The 17,466-nt window shown below is 41.4% G+C and overlaps 1 protein-coding gene across 2 annotated transcripts in view; it reads left to right on the top strand.

The window, feature by feature from the left end:
• The window catches only part of GALK2 (galactokinase 2), a 130,764-nt gene that overhangs the window by 99,908 nt on the left and 13,390 nt on the right, over positions 1-17,466 (top strand). The window lies entirely within an intron of this gene.

Here is a 17,466-nt window from a genome sequence, read left to right on the forward strand (position 1 = left end):
GAGCCTGTGCCTGCCCATGTGGACTGTGTTGTCTTGGCTGCGCCGTTCCACATACTAATTGCATCTTGATCTTGACTCTGGGCCTTTAATCCTAAATATCACTGTCCTTTTCCGACTGGACCTTTCCCTTTTTCCTGAAATATAGTTTCCACCTATCTTAAAAGTTCAATATGGTTTTTTATCTCTTCCTTATTCTTCTCATTCCATAGCCTCTTCTTTTTCTGTTCATGTTTCTTTTTCTCTGCATCTGCCTGTCTTTCTTCCCCCTCTTTTTTTAAGCATGTTTTGAATAAGTTAATTTCCCAGGAAACCTTGGGAAACACAAAGGATAATTTGCTAATCATAGGCCATGCATTGCTCATATATTTAAGTTTTTACCCCTGAAGAATAAGGATTACATTGTTTTTGTAGAAAATGATGCATGCTTAATCTTTCCTCTTTCCTTAGAACAACTTCCCTACTGGCCCACTTGCATCACTTTCTATAATTTACTTTTTTTTTTTTTTTGTATTCAGTAAATCTAAGCTGAATGAATGAATCCATTTTGTAGTTCTCAAAAGGTTCCCCCTTTTGCTTTTGGAATGGATAAATTAAAAAAATATTAATGTCACTTGATTTATTCCCTGAATCTAGCCATCTAACCTCAGCCAAATTTCCAGCTGAATTCTCTTGGCACTCAGTTTTAACTTTAGGGATCAGTGTTCTTTTATATCTTTGCCTTGTTCCTTCTCAGTTATGCTTTGATTGGTCTAAGACCTTAAGCAAATGTTTCTCTTAACCCTTTGGAAGATGCAAGGCTTATTGAATGTGACACTGTACTTAGACTGGATGAATGGAGGCAAAAATGACATATGCCGCCAGCAGAGGACTCTGGAGGGGGCTGTCACCCCCTTATCCCAGGTTCCTACACTTTAGCATGCTTAGTTTTGATTTAAACTAATATTCTGATCATGGAAATCCATTCCTTTCTCAAAGGGATATAGAATTTGATGTTTTCTTAATGCCCAAATTGCTTTCCTTCTTTAACTGGATATGAGTGTGAGTTGGGAGATGTTGACCTTGAGGTGACAGTGTAGGGAGCCATGTTTCTAATCAAACTGTGGCTTGCAGCCTCTGCTAAACCATCCTGACTTCCAAAGGCCCATGTGCAATTATTATTTTCTCTTTCCAAATTTTTAATAATTAGAAGTGCTTAGAGGCCATTGAAATTAAACACACATACACACACAAAGCAAAATCCTCAAATCCTTTAGATGTTATTTAGAATGGCCACAGTCTACAACTAGGAACAGGCTAGGAATAATTTAACCATTTTATGTCAGGCCTTGGCCACAGGTAGGAATTACCTAAGGGTGTGGTACAATGTCTGAGTTTCTAAAGGCTCATGGGCCAAGCTGATTTGGGAGGGGTGTGACCCAAGAGGAAAAGATGAAGCTGTGGTCAGAGCCCGCAGAGATGGGCACATACATGTAGGACAGCAGATCAGTTAAGAACACACGCTGGAGGATAAACAGAGGAGCCCGCGAGGAGTTAGATGGAGGCTGAAGCAGAAAATGGGTCAGGTAGTTTGGGTGCCAGTTTAAAAGGGGAAATTTACCAGGAGCATTCGTTTTGGGAGGCCCAGCTTGTGCTCTGTGTTGGGGTGGCCCTGCTACTTAGAAGCACTGGGCTGAGCTGGAGAAAAATCTCATTGTTTGGATTGCCAGCTTTGCCTGTGCTGGCCACTGGCTGAGTAATTTAGTTGGGTTCTGTGATCTCCAGGTTCACAAGTGCTAATCATGGCTTTGAGCAAGCACTGACATAGACTGCTCTTTAGGAGGAGGGTATCTAGAGCAACCCGCACCCCCCCCCACCCCGTGCACCCTGCAAAGAACCACGAAAAGTGTGTGATTTACTTTAAGGTTTACATATTACTCTTCACCCATAGCACTTGATTTTAATCTCACAACAACTCTGGGGCACATGGTTATATCCTCCGTTCACAGTGAGGAAACTGAGGTCTGAGAGTGACATGTAGTTACAAGACTGCAGAGGCAGTAAGTGCTAGAGCCAGCTCCCAAACCCCAGTCTTCTGAAGCAATCCAATACTCTTTCTGCCATAACTTTTTTTCTCGGTGTATTAATAAGCTGGCCTTCATAATTCTGCACTGAGAAAGAGAGATAATATCGAATTTTGACTTTGCTTGGCTCTGTTTCATGTGATGAAGATGCTTTACTTTGTGCTTAAAGAGTTTCCTTTAGTCTATTTCCCATTCTGGTGCTTTGGCCCTAGAAGGTGTAAAACCGTGTGGTATTCAGTAACTTGCTTAATTTAAGGAGCAAACTCAACTTGTCGAGAATGTGCTTGAGTTGTACAAGAACTGTGAGAAGTGCTATAGAATTTTTCTCATTTGGTAAAAGTGTTCTCATAGATGATCATAGTTAAGTTTAAGGAAAATAGTTTATTTTTTTAATCTAATGGAAAAGTATAGAGATATAAAAAGAGTCAGTTGATCAGTAATGTCAATTTCTAATGAACTGTTCTCAGATATTAAGAAAATTGCTTTAAAAATAGGTTGCGAAATATCAAACACTAAATTCTATGACCTCAACACATTCAATTGTTTTTCATATAAGAATTTGGAAAGAAAAGTTTTTCACAAAGAGCCTAGAAGAAACTCCAAAGGAAATTATTGAACTTCCTGGAGTTTACAGATATTGGTGTAGCAGAATTCCCGAAAATCTGTGTGATGGACTTCTAATGAGGCCAAATAAAAGTGAGTCGTTTAGTTTTGTCTGCTGCTTCTCAGCTGTTGATTGCTCAGCTGTCCGGCCACAGAAGGCAGAATCATGCCAGGAGTTCCTTTCTAGGAAAAAGTGGGCTAAACTGTTATTCCAGATCACTTGGGGATGATGTTTCCTTTCTGAACTTTCTTCCTCCTCCTTCAGATGTGTGCATTATAAACCCCTGTTTTGTGGTTCACCTTCCCTCTTCAGTGATTAAGGTACTAAAAATGAATGTGCACATACTTTTATTAAGTATGATTTTAGAAACATAGCATCTTAAAACTCAACTTCTGTAAGAAAACCCAGGACCAGCGTGATGGTTGCTGTGGACTGGGTGGTGCCTGAGCCACTGATGGGTGGCTGGAGCACAAACCTCCCTCTTATCCTACACAGCTAATAATGATAGCTTGTTTCTGTCTCCTGAGACCATTCCAAAAGCAGAATCCTGGAGTTTTTATCCACTTGTGTGAGAGTTTTAAAAGAGCTGCAATGAAACAAATTCTGAAGGTACATTTTGATGGGGAATTGACCCCTGCGTAGTCTTAAATACACCTGGCCATCTTGGACTGAGTCAGGCCCGGAACGAACCTTTGAGCTTGACCATCTCTTCATACTCTGTACCTCCAAACCCTTGAGCTCCCCAAGTGTCTTGAGTTAATGTGATTTGAGGAGGCCCAGCAGAAGAGGAGTATGGTGGGTAGTCAGGCCAATGAGGCTAAACTTTGACCTCTGGCAGACATTCTGATCCTCTTTCTGAGAGAAGAGAATTTTCCTTTCTCTAGGAAGGTCATCCTTTTTAACCTTCAGCTCCAGGGAAACTGTAGCTGCTGCAGGGAAGGAGGGAGACCTCTACCTTCCTGTCAACAGCAGCCTTGTAGACTCCAGTGACCTGCGACTATGAAAACAAGCTGGGAATAACGTATCCAGCCTCATGGAAAGTTCACTCACAGTACTTAATAACGGCATGCCCAGAACTAAATCCTGAGAGTTGTTGCAGCAGCTAAATGTGTTCCATGAGGCACCATCTTCCCATAGCACTTGTATCCTTGAAAAGGGGTTCTTGTTTTGTACATTTCTGCACAAAGTGGTATTTCTGCAGTACCTAGCAAATGTTTGCAAAGTAAACAAGTGATTTAAATTAATGTTCTTCTTTTCATATGGAAAAGTAATAGGAGGCCAGTTCAAGAACTCAAAGCATACAAAGTCTAAAGAGTAGTTGTAGCTAGCCTTTAAAGAAAACCTGTTCAAGTACATTAATAATAATAACAAGCACTAACATTGAGTACTATGTGCCAAGCAGTGTTCTAGGTACTTTTAAAATATTTGCTATATTTATTTATTAATGTGGCTCTTATGTTTAGAGACCCCACAAAATAGTCCTCTTCAAGGCTGTAAACCGTGTCATAAAGACTTGAGGACACACATTCAAATATTGATGCATTCACCACTCCTTTCGACACCCAGGCACCCTCCTACTCTCCTCACATTATTAAGATATAACAGTCAAACACCTATATTAGACAGCTCCTAGGGAATAAAGAACTTTTTGCTAGTTTTTTTTGAAATTCTGCATGTTTATTTTGAAATTCTGTTGAAAGAAAGGCAAATGCATTTGGTCATTTTCATATAGATTAGTTTGTATTCATTAACATGATTGTTAATTACTAATGCTGAATAGTCTTTTTTCAATCTGTAAACAAAAAATACCAAGGTTTTACAGTCAACAGAACATTCTATCTTGCATCTCAATGTTTTTGATGATGGTCTTTTCCTTGAAACATTTAAAATCTATGTGAATGTAATGTAGCACAGGTTATGGAGATTTAATTTAGAGGAATAAAAACTGGCTTCACACAGCTTTGTTGCTAGGGGCATCCCATAAGGTAGGTTTCAATATTTTGCTATTTTACAGAGGAGGAAACTTGGCACGGAACAATTAAGCAACTTGCCCATAGCTAAAAGCAGAAGAGTTTGATTCAAACCCATGCACTCTGGCCCCAGAGCGAGAGCCTTGACCACTATGTGATCAGTCTTGACCACTATGTGATCAGGGCTGAATTGACAGTGTCTTATCAGAGAACAGGATTTATTATCTCAATTTGACCTTATGCAGTTGTTTAAAGACACTACACAAGGCTGTATCTTTGCAGCTGGTGCTGGAGCCTGCAGTCAATGAGAAAGGCAGTCAGGGAGAGACGGACTTATGAATGGGGGAGCGTGAGCACAAGCTGGAGTTCATGAGGCTGGACTGGAACCAGAGTCAGACTCTTACCACCTCCATCCAGGATTCCAACTTTGGGGACACTGGTGTCCTCAGGAGAAGCTAACCATTTACCTGGCCCAAGAGTCAGAGAAGCTGAAGGAAGGGCCAGTGGGACCTGGAGGTGCTGTGGACCTGCCTGCTGCTCCATGCTAATGAAGTGAGCCAGCCAATCAGTGGCAATGTACATACGTTGCAGTGGTACCTGATGTCCCTGCAGAGGCCTTTGAAGCATAAATATATGCCTCCCATATTTCTTATATATGTATTTTTTTAAAGATTTATTTATTTATTTATTTTTAGAGAGGGAAGGGAGGGAGAAAGAGAGAGAGAGACATCAATGTGTGGTTGCTGGGGGCCGTGGCCTGCAACCCAGGCATGTGCCCTGACTGGGAATCGAACCTGCAATGCTTTGGTTCACAGTCCGAGCTCAATCCACTGAGCTACGCCATCCAGCCCCTTATATATGTATTTTTAACTTGCTTATTTCCCCCGGGGCTGCTCAGCCCTGACCACCACCCTGGCCCCAGCCCTGCCAGCCTCTTTGGCTATGACCCTGTAGTTCCCAGCCACCTCCTCAGCCCCAACTGCCCCTTCAATTCTGGACTTGCTGGCTTTACCACCCATGGCTGCCTTGAGGGAAGGAAAGGAAAGGAAAAGGAAAAGGACAGTTTCCAAATTTTTAAACTTATATTTTTTCCTTAAGTGTAGGATACATGGCTTGACATTACTCAGTAATTCTCTTTGCTTTTGAACTTGTCATGGGTAGATATCCACCTTCCAAGATATGAAATTATCATAAGGTCAGCCATAAAACTTATTAGACATTCTGCTAGTAAAATGAAACTTGTGCAGACAGGAGGACAGCTGATATCTCATTTGTATCTTGCTGCCCCATTTGCTGGTTGGGATAGGAAAACACCTTCTATAGTCTTCATCTGCCTAGGAGGCCACAATCTTGCCATTCCTATTTTTTTTGTTATCATTATTGCTACTTTTGCTCTTGTTTGTACATTTTTAGGTTTCTGTGTAAGTAATTATCTTTGTATACAAAAGCCTCCTTCTAAATAGTTAAATCTGGTTTTTATTTTGTTATTATTTTTGGGTCAGAGTGGTTATTTCCTATATTGGTGTGTTCCAGCTAATTGTGCTTCAATAACAATTCCAAAGTTGCAGTGGCTTGGCCCAACAAAGTTTATATCTTGCCTACGCTGTATGTCCAACACAAGTCAACAAATGGGTCTGTTCGTCTGAGACACTCAGGGACCTGGGCTCAGGGGGCTGCCTTTTTTGTCCTCAGTCACTGTAGCCAGAGGAAGGGAATGTTGCCAATTATTCACTGGCTGTTAACATCAACCAGAGTGACACCATCACTCTTATTCTCATTCCATTGGCCCAGGCAAGTCCTGTGGACGTGAAGAACAGCAAAGGGGGTGGGGAAGTGTAATCTGTCTTAACACGTGTAAGAACTGGGACATTTGGAAACCGCTGTAATGACAACCACACTTCCCTGTGCTTTGTGGCTATGAGTCTCATCGCATCAAATCTTGGTGATGCTAGTGAGAACCAACTTAATTTCTTGCATAAAAATATGAAGTGGACATTTTTTCCAGACATCTGGGACAACGAATATTGTTCTTAAGCAAATACTAAGTCATTTTCACTGGAGAATTAGACATACTGTGACCTCTTTTTAAGTTACACATTTCCCTCATACTGGCGTTTTATCTGCACTTGGTCAAGCCTTCTTACCAGTCCTGGTGGCTTCTCATTTTCTCCCCTGGCTTGCACACACAGTGTCTCTTCAGGAGACTATCATTCCAGATTCGTGGGCATGGGCCAGGAAAACATTTCCTTCTGTTCGATCTTTGTTGTTCACTCTCTATGCCTTTGTCCATTTTTCAAAGTACCTAGCTTCAAGTGGAATCAAGTTTCCTAATAAGGTCTAAATTAGAAACTGTGTACACGTTATTACCAACATGAGTTTCTTTTCAGTTTGTCTCCACATGAGTTAGGAGAGATGAGGAACTAAGCATGGATTTTGAGACTTTTAGTAGGTTAATTCCAAATACCCATAGTAATGACAACAAAAATCACCATCCATTGTATCTGTATGACATGCACAGCTTTAACTCCATGAGGTCTCAGTTGACTGTTACTCATGCTGGAGGTTCCCAGAGGAAGACATAAGAGGGCATCACTCCACATTCAGAGAAGAAACATTGCGTGGTTTGAAAAAAAAGTTGGAGGAAGATGATTCCTTGTCTTGTCTTCAGGAGGGGATGGGGAGGGAGAGACCATGAGGATGAACACCCTCGGTCTGTTAGGACCTCCCATGTTGGGAAGTCATTTTTGGTTCAGGGCTGTGGACAGAATAGCAAAGAAGACCAGAGACCACCTGCATAGGAAAGCAACATAATTTACTCTTTTAATGAGAAACTATAAAGTGCTCTAGGAGCAAGGAATATAAAATTCCACTTGATTAGAGCAAGAAATAACAAGATATATGCTTCATAGAAATGAGTGTATTCTACTTGTATCAAGGAAAAGGGAAAGAGATATAAATCAAAAGAGAAAGTCATGTGGACAAAGAAAAAGGGAAATTGAATGTGATAATGGGGAGAATCTGATCTGCTTGTTTATGGAGAAGCACTTTAACGCAAACACAGAGAAGCCATGAATAAATTCATCACTGTGTGAATTCACTTTCCACCCCGGTCCCTGGAGAGCTGCTTGGGCAGTTATGGGCTTCTGGGAGACAGCAGCATCCTCACTGATCTTCTCAGACTATAACTAGTTCCGGTGTAAGTAGCTTGAGAATAGGGACATCTCATTAGATGTTTATGAAAATGAAACATTTTTATCTTCCTTAATAATATGCCACATTTTGGAAAGTCCAGGTGTAGTGTAGGGCTACTGTCTTCAGTTCTTGCCATGAGGAAATGAAGAGGAGGGCCGTGTTTAGCACGTGAGTCCGAGCTCCCGAGCTCCCTGTCCCCTCTTGTTCAGTGCCCAGGCCACCTTCCTGGTCTGCCCGGTGCAGACCTTCCCAAAGCAGACTGCGCAATGGCCTGTGTCATCCAGCTGGGCCTTTTGGCATAGCAGATGACAGAGCCTTCTTGCTTGCTTTGCCTATTGCTGCAATTTGACAAGCTAGTACTTTCTGAACACACTGGCAAATTAATGAGCAAGGTTAGTAAATAAAAGTACATTTTTATTTCTTCATTCAACAACACTGGATCAAAGGCAACAATTCAAATGCTGTGTTAGCGACTGGGCATGAGTGATCAGTGAGGGTGGCGTAATCCTTCCCCTGGTTTAGTCACCATTTTGTGGGAAGGAAACTTTAAAGGACTGCCAGCATATTCTGATAGAAATAGATGACTGACTTCTCAGATAACACTGATTTTCCTTTTGCCTCTTCTTCATCCTTTTCGTTCCCTTTCACCCCTGCCCCCCTACCCAATTCAATGAATAGGAGAAAGCAAAGATAGGGATGCATTCCCTCTTATGTTAAGATACCGGGCCAGGCCGGCTCTGGGGCAAGTGGGACCACTGTTTTCCGTGGCCCTTCGTCCATCTCTGCGTTGACCGAGACTCCTGCCCAACTGCCCAAGCTCCTTTCATATGACTTAAGGTCACCTTCTCTTTTCACTTTTTCCAAGATCAAAGTTCTAGAGAAGTTCTGGGAAGTTAACGGGAAAACGGTTTCTTCAAGAAACAGAGGGAAACATAAAAATGCGGTTCTTCCAGTAGGCAGCTTCCTATTCTTTCCGTGCTGAGGGGGTGGGAGTGAGAAGGTGACATTTATTGAGAACCTGCTATATTCAAGACATTCTGTTAGGTCTTCAGGGGGCTAGCATGATGAAGACGGCATAGTCTTTGCCTTCCTAAAGCAGTGTGATAATTATAATTAGGAGGGAACACATAATCAACTGGAATGTTCTTGGAGAGCTTCATGGAAGAGGTGGCATTTGGGCTGATGCTGGAAGAGATTCGGGATTGCAGAATGAGTCTGGGCAGGATACTAATACTGGGCCTGCCTTCTTGGACAGCCAGTGACAGAGTAGGGTATCTGCCAGCAGGGGGCACAAACACACTGTAAGAGGTGGGAAAGGGTTCAGCACATTCAGAGGACTCAGTGTGCCCTGGACCTTCATTTATTGGGCAATGAAAAGTATGCCAGTGTTTGCAATCAAATACTGGGAATTCAATCAAAATTGTGATTTGAGACCTTTATTATGGCAGCTGTATACAGGTTGGTTAGAGGAGAGGGAGAGAGAGACCAGTTAGAAGGTAGCACAATTGTTCAGACATGGTGTGATAAGAATTTGAACCAGAAAGGCAGTGTACAGAATGAAAAGTGAGGGAGTGATAGGCTCTGTTTTGACATTCCAATGGCCACGGAGTGAACAGGAGCTCAGTATATTGCTGGAGTGTAAATGCAGGTGAGGGTGACTACCGCAGAGTCAGACAAAGGTTCCACAGTCAGGGGAGTGGAGTCTATTAGGACGCAGATGGTGCTGGCTCTTGCTGGTCCTGGAAATCTGAGAAGGAGAAGGTCTAACCCTCTGGGGGACCACTGCTCTCCATGGACAAGATGGCATTAGGCTGTGGATTTGAAAATATTCACAAATGCCTCTTGGAATGTAGTTTTCCATGGACTAATGTGGTTTGTGGGGAAAGTGCACATATATATTTTTCATGAGTGGTTTTGCATTTAAAAGCAGTTAAATGTCCCTCTTAAATGTACAATGCTAATTTAATTTAGTCTTTGTAGCATGGGAATGAGATATTAGTGTGGCTAAAAACAGTAGTTTATTTTTCATGGGTTTGACCATTTCAGAAACTTCACATTTTTGAAAAATATTATTACTAGAAAAATAAATTTGAAACCATAGTCCAACTTCAATGAGCATTGTATAGTGTTTTTCCATTCTACTGTTTAAATCACCTGAAGATTCCATGTATCAGAGCAGGGGCTTATTCTGACTTTGCTGTGTAGGAAGACAGAGGGCTCGGGAGTGGACTCTGGAGTGATTTCCCCATCTACCTCTGGATTGCTGTTCTTAGAAACCATCTGCTGCTTTAGCCCAGTGGAACTTTCTGTTTGAGAGACATTGGCCAGTGGCGTGTAGTTACGGGGTTGGACAAAGACAGCTAAAACCACGACTGCTGTTAGCCCACTCACCTAAACAGTGGGAAAGTATTTTGGGGTATGAGAGTCTCAGGAGATTAATTATACACTTATATGATAAAGATTTCCAATTCTTTCAGACTGACATATTTATTTATTTACTTTGTCTTTGATTAATTATCCTGAGATGAAGTCTTTATCTAAGTTAAGTCTGACTCCCAAAATATTTACCAGTTTTAAGCTTGTTAGTGGAAACCACGCTGTGCACTCTTCCATCCACACACAACCTTTCTGTAGTTTGGTGATAGGAAGCTGCCTGAAGAAACCGTATTGAGAATGAGGGAGATGCAGGTCCAGTTCTATCTTGCACTCCTCAGACTGACTCTGAGGATGGACTGGGGAACCATCCTTTAAGGAGGGCATACACAGACTGACGTGTTCAGAGGAATCATCAGTGAAAGAGACTTGAAATTCTGTCATGCAAGAGAGGAGAAGACTTAAATGCTAAATGGCATCACGGTGTTTCATTGCTGTGGGGGGGGGCGGGTACTGTACGGTTAGCTACCTGGCATACAGGCCGGTCTCCCAAGGAAACCACTTGCTGTGTGCACATTGGTGAGGGGGAGGGTCTGGCCTCCTGAGGTGGAAGCTGAGGGGTGGGATTTGCCTCTTACAGGTCACTTGTCACCTGGGGTTGGGCAAGGCTCCTATGCTTGTCCTGGTATCCTGGCACATTCTGTGTCTGGGGCTTTGAGTCTAATAGGCACAGGGTTTGTTGACAGTATACTTCAGTGTCATTGCTAGATCTGCGGACAGACTTTGGCCATGCTCTTCACTGCCTGCTTCCCTTGGCTTCTGACCCCCTGCTGCCTGTTTTCTTGCACTCCAATAGAGAATAGGAATATGTAATCCTAATAGATTCTGAGATCCCTAATATCTTTATAATAAATTCCTTTTTGATTAAGTTAGATCGTGTAGATTTCTGTTGTTTACAAACAAGAATCCTGACTGACATAATTGCTGTAATGGTTTCTTGTTTCTAGCTGGAATTTTTAACCTGGATTCAAAGATTGCTTTATGGAATCTGTGTATTAGGTTGTACTATTTGTAGAATTTTGGACATTTGTGCATTCAAATGGGGGAGAGGGTCCATTTTTTTCAATCTTGGTTGAAGAAACTGAAGCTTTAAAAGTTTAAAAAATTTGCTTAAGATTAAACAACTAGTAAGTTGCAGTTTAGGATTTGGGATGTCTGTGTGAAATTTCTCTTTTATTTGACTTTCAAAAGTTAAATAAACCCTATAGGGTTTTTATAACCCTAAAAAGGCCAAGAACCACTTATCTACAACTTGAACACCTTCCTTCAGTGCCCTCGTGGTCTGGCCTCTGCCTACCACTTCAGTCTTCTCTCTCACTGTGTTTCCTTTTACTTCTGTTCTTCATCTTCATTTCTTGCTCCAGTCACATCCGGGTGACTGGGAGGCCTGTCTCCCATGACACTTCTCATTACTGTTCTTCCCCCACCAAACCCTGTCTTCCTAATGTGCCTTCAGCATTTCCAGCACTTGCATGTCTGTTGCATTTGATCACTATCCAGTGGTCTCATAGTTTGTCTTACCTGTTTAACTGAGTTGCACGTTCCTCAAAGCAGGGGTTTCTATTCATGTGTCTCCCCTGTCTCTTTGAGGATGGTCTGGGACACATGGCAGGTGCTCGGTACAAACTAATGGCTGACTGTCCCTAGATGACTATCTTACTTGTGCTTTTGGCATCACTCTTAGTAAAACACGAGGTAATAATCAGAAGGCTACCAGCTCTTGAGTGCAGAATTTAAAATCAAGTCAGTGACATGTCCTCCATCTACTGTCGATCTGCTGCTTCCAGCTTTTATGGGGAAAATGGTGCCAGCCACAGGCTCTTTCTCATTCTTTCCCACCAAAGACACAATGAAATAATCAACTGTTTGTGTCCTAGTTTAGATGCATTGACTAGAGAGGGGTTCTGATCATAAGCTAGTGAGGAGGCACTTTTTATTACAAAGATTGTCTATAAAAAATTTTTAACTGGTTATAATTATCTATTTTTTGTTCTTTCCCTTTTATTCGAAACACATTTTGTTTGTTTTAGAAATCTCTTTTCTCCTATATCTGTGGAGCAAAATACAGTATAAACAATTCTGTCATCTTTGATAATGTATATTAGGTACATTTTAGACACTGGAGTTTACTGTCTTCAAAACTTCTTTTAGCAAACTATTCCCAATTTTTTTTGGTGAAGGTGCTAGCAAGCATAACTTGCCAAAATAGTAAGTCTTCTTCATGTGCCCTATTGCATTTGTCTCAGAGCTGTTTATTTAGACAAGATTTGGCACAGTTTTGCTACAAAGTCAAGGAACTGAATCATTCATTCAGTAAATATTTATTGAGTCCCGCCTGTGTACAAAAGATACAACAGTGAAGAAATTAGACAAGGTTCTTGATCTCCCAAAGCTTACCTTCCAGTGGTGAGAGACAACGACTAACCTATGGCCAAATGAACCCAAGAGAAAACTGGACAGTGATATGTGTTGGGAGAATAAAATAGGATGAGAATGTGTAAGTGAGGGAGTTACTTGAGACTGGAGTTGAGGGAAGGTCTCCTTGAAGCTGTGACATCTCAGATTTGAATGACAAGCAGGGGCCAGCCGTATCAGGAGAGGGGTGGCGGGGGGAGCATTCCAGGACTGCAAACCAGCAGCTGTCACGGGCCCACCGAAGGAGCCCGAGGGCTGTATGGAGGCACAGCAAGGAAGTCAGAGGGGAGGAAAGTTCAGGGCTAGCAAATAGCATCATTATTACACAAGTGAATTTATTCAACAGCTTTTACAGTTTAAATGTATATGGCCATGATCATTTAGATCTCAGAATCTGTATCATGATTTCAGGGTTAGAATCAGTCATTACCTTAGATTCACATTGGAGACTCAATGCTCTCAAGTCTATGTGATATGTCCTGCTTTGAAGCCTCAGATGTCCCATGGATAGGATGGGGCATTGGTAGTATTTTAGGAAAATGGCACCTGGTGTTCTTACAGTGTATTCTTACATTGAATTTGCCTTGGAAGAAGTCACATATGAATGAAGATAGTAAAAAACAACTTCCTTCATTTTTTAATATAATAATTGCTCTCAAGGATTGTAAGTGTTTATATACAGATGGAGCATATGTTTTAAAGTTAATGGGCCGTGGAAGAAGGCTGTTAGGGACAGTTTCAGATTTTCCTGGGTTTTTGGTATCTGCATGACAGAGACCTGATGAGTTGCCAGCACATCACGAGCCAGACCCTGGATCCAGAAAACATTTGTTATGTGCAGCCAACACAGCACTACTTTCCTCCCAAAGGGTGGTCTCCAAATCTGTTGTAGCCCTTAGCAAGATTTTTATATCACAATTGAAAACAGATGCCCTTCCTGCCCTTCCCCTTGCTGTCTGAGCTACTACCGTTCAGGGGCGTGAGCCATGGTGATCTCTCACGCACCTTTAGAACGCCCAGCAAGGGTCCTCGTTAGACCTTCTGGCTCACAAGTCTTGCTGTGAAACCCCCTGCAATCGACAACAGCCACAGAAGGTGCCAGATTTGTGAGGTTCGGATAATCTGCTTGGTGCATTCTGAATGTTTCTTGTCGCATATCAAGACTCCTAAGGTTTAATGTAAAAAAAATCTGGACATTTTCTACTTTACAATATTTAATCCTAAGAGAAAATATTTAATCCTAAAGGGCTATGTAATCCTAAAGGAAAACCAAAGCAAAGCATTCTCTCCCTAATGGGCTATGTTGATTTTTATTACAGGACATGGCCCTAAAATGTTTTTAAAGTACAAGTATATGACCATGAAAAACCTAGAGAATCAAAACTCTTGATTAAAAGAGATTTACTAGACATGAGGGAATATAATGTGTAGACTTTGCTTGGATCATGGTGTAAATCAACTGACGTTTAAATGGCAACTGGGAAATTTAAATATGGGCTGAATACAAGACGATATTAAGGAATGATTTGTAGTTTTGTTAGATGTGATAATGATAGGAGGCTACATAAGAAAATATCCTTATTTTATAGACATGCACACTCATCTATATAGGGAAGAAATGTCATATCTATAATTTATTTTAAAACACTTCAGCAAAATATCAACTGAAGCAAACATGGCAAAATGTTAATTGTTCAGTTTAGGTCATAGTCTCTTGGGGTTTACTATAATGTTTTCCCTACCATCCTGTATATTTGAAAATTTTTATAATTCAAAGTTTTAAATAAAATCTTTGCAAGTCAGACGATGATACAGTGACTTGTCAGCTAAATAGCACCCTTTTAGGGCCATAGGGGATGTTGCTTTATTGTACCTTTTGTGCTGAGGTTGTATGTGGCATTGGGCCTGGAAACAAGACCATTTGTTCATTAATGGGACATTACAATAAAACTAAATCATTAATCTCCGCTTACCCCTCCCCCCACCCCCACCCCCACGCACCGCTGTGTAGCTTGGCCTGTCATTAGGGGAGGTGAAGTAGTTCAAAAGTGAAAGTGAAACACGTGGAATCCAAAGCTAGTGTTTTCTTCATTCTGGAATGTCGAGCTCTTTTTAATTACAGCTGACTCACAATATTATATTAGTTTCAGGTGTAGGACTTTGTGAGATTTAACATTTACTTATTTTACAAAGTGATCACCATGAAAAGTCCAGTATTTATCTGTCACCATACAGAGTTACTGTGATATTATTGACTGTATTCCCTATGGTGTACTTTATGCCCCCATGACTTATTTATGAGTGTATACCTCTTAATGCCCGTCATCTTTTTACGCATCCCTCCACCCCCCGCCCAACCCCTTGGCAACTATCAGTTTTTCTGTGTCTATGAGTTTGTTTGTTTAGGTTTTTAGATTCCACATATCAGTGAAATGATACAGTACTTGTCTTTCTATGACTTATTTCACTTAGCATTATACCCTCTAGGTCTATCCATTTTGTTGCAAATGGCAAGACTTCATTCTTTTTTTATGGCTGAGTAATGTTCCGGCGCACACCCACCAGTTTCTTCTGTATCCGTTCATCTGGTGATGAACACTGAGGCTGCTTCCACGTGATGGCCATTGTAAACACTGCTGCAGTGAACACAGCCAGTATTTTAAACCTCAATTAAAAGAACAATCTTCTTTTAAACTTTTAATATTACTTTGTATTGGTTTCAGGTGTACAGCATATTGGTTAGACAATCACATACCATATTTTTTCGGACCATAAGACACGCCTAAGTTTTAGAGGAGGAAAATAAGAAAAAAAATTTGAAGCAAAAAACGTGGTAAAATATTTAACATAAATAACATAATATTTCACCAATGTAAATGTAAACCGAACTCAACAGCAGCATTAAAAACCATTGTTCCTCCCAAATTTGGGGTGGTGGTGCATCTTATAGTCTGAAAATACAGTACTTTACAAAGCGATTCCCCATGTTATTTCCAGGAGCCAGCTGGCACCATACACGGTTATCACAAAGCTATTGACTATTTTCCCTCTGCTGTACTTCACATCCCTGGGGCTATTTTGTAACTACCAATCTGTACTTCTCAGTCCATCCACCTCTTTCACCCAGGCCCCCAGCCCCTCCCCTCTGGCAACCACTAGTCCACTCTCTCTGTGTCTGTGAGTCTGTTTTAATTTTATTTGAAAAGAAAACATCTTGTAATCACCAAAATTATTTTTCTTCCTTTTAAAAAGTATATCTTACAACCTGGGTTATATTAACATATACAAAAGTATTGGCGCTGTCTTGCCAATCAATGTCTCCTCTTTTTCTTTCTCCGTTCAGAGATTTTGAGGAATTATTGCTAAGTATACCTGTGCTTTTTCATGAGATAATGGTATAGGCCAGTATTGGGTATTGGTAAGACTTTTTTACCTTGGCATATTTTGATACCCAGATCTTAAATATTCCCATTTCCATTGAACTTATTGATAGAGATAAACCCACACTGCCGTGTGGGCTGATTCACATGACCTGTCTACTGAGGACAGAACATGTTGTTGTGTTTTTATTTTCAACTACATTTAACTTGTAAGTTTTCTTTCTTTTTTAAACAACTTTTTTTTAGATTTTTATTTATTTTTAGACAGAGGAGAAAGGAGGGAGAGAAATATCCATGTGTGGTTGCCTCTCATGTGTCCCCGCACTGGGGACCTGGCCTGAAACCCAGGTATGTGCCCTGACTGGGAATGGAACCAGTGACTTTGGTTTGCAGGCCGGTGCTCAGCCCACTGAGCCACACCAGCCAGGGCATAAGTTCTCTTTTTTTTGTTATTTTTTCCTCCATATGTGGTGTCAGCAGTTGCAGATTCAATACCAAAGGGTATCTTGCTGTCCCCTTTCCGTAGCATTAGTAAGATGTTGATTACTGACACTCATTTTTTAAAAAATGATGACTATATGGAACTGTCTTAATTTTAAACTGTGGTTAAAAATCAAGTCCTAATCATATCCTCATCAACAGTAGATACCCATTGGAGCCCTACTGTGGAAGGCACTGTGGGGCTAAAGGTTGTAGTGGTGGAATGCATGGTCCCAGAAGCCCAAGTTTCTGTCTTCAGCACTTGATGAACTTGGCAGAAATAGGAGAAACAATTACTGCGGGGAGTATATGATAAGCACCCAAATGAGTACCATGGCCTGCAACTGATTGTTACCATTTGGGTCCATCATTGCTTCATGGGACAAATAAAATTTAAACTGAACCTTCAGAAAGAGGTAAAATTTTGACAGGGCGAGAAAGGGCCAGAAACTATTTTTTCTGTGGACTAATGTGTGTACCCAGAAGCAAGGAGTGTTTGGGTAACTATGTGCAGGTGAGTTTGGTGGAAGGGAAGACTTCCTGTTGGGACTGAGCATGAGTGCAGGAATTTGAATTAAGGTACAGCTGGGGAAGCAGTAAAGGTTTGCGGCAGGGACACAAGTAAGGATGTGGGTTAGGAGCTCAATCTGACAGTGTTGACCTCAAGGGAGGTTGCAAGGAGAAGAAATTGACAGGAATATCAATTGGGAAATCACTGCAAAATAGTTTAAGTGGGAAAGCGAATAAAGGTGTAAATTTGGCCCTGGCTGGTGTGGCTCAGTGGACTGAATGTTGACCTGCAAACCAAAGGGTCAGCAGTTCAATTCCCAGTCAGGGCACATGCCTGGGCTGTGGTCAGGTCCCCAGTAGGGGGCGTGTGAGAGGCAAGCAACTGATGTTTCCCTCTCTTTCTCTGTCCCTTCCCCTCCCTC

This window comes from Phyllostomus discolor, chromosome 1, assembly GCF_004126475.2.
Source record: "Phyllostomus discolor isolate MPI-MPIP mPhyDis1 chromosome 1, mPhyDis1.pri.v3, whole genome shotgun sequence".
NCBI classification, from domain to species: domain Eukaryota; kingdom Metazoa; phylum Chordata; class Mammalia; order Chiroptera; family Phyllostomidae; genus Phyllostomus; species Phyllostomus discolor.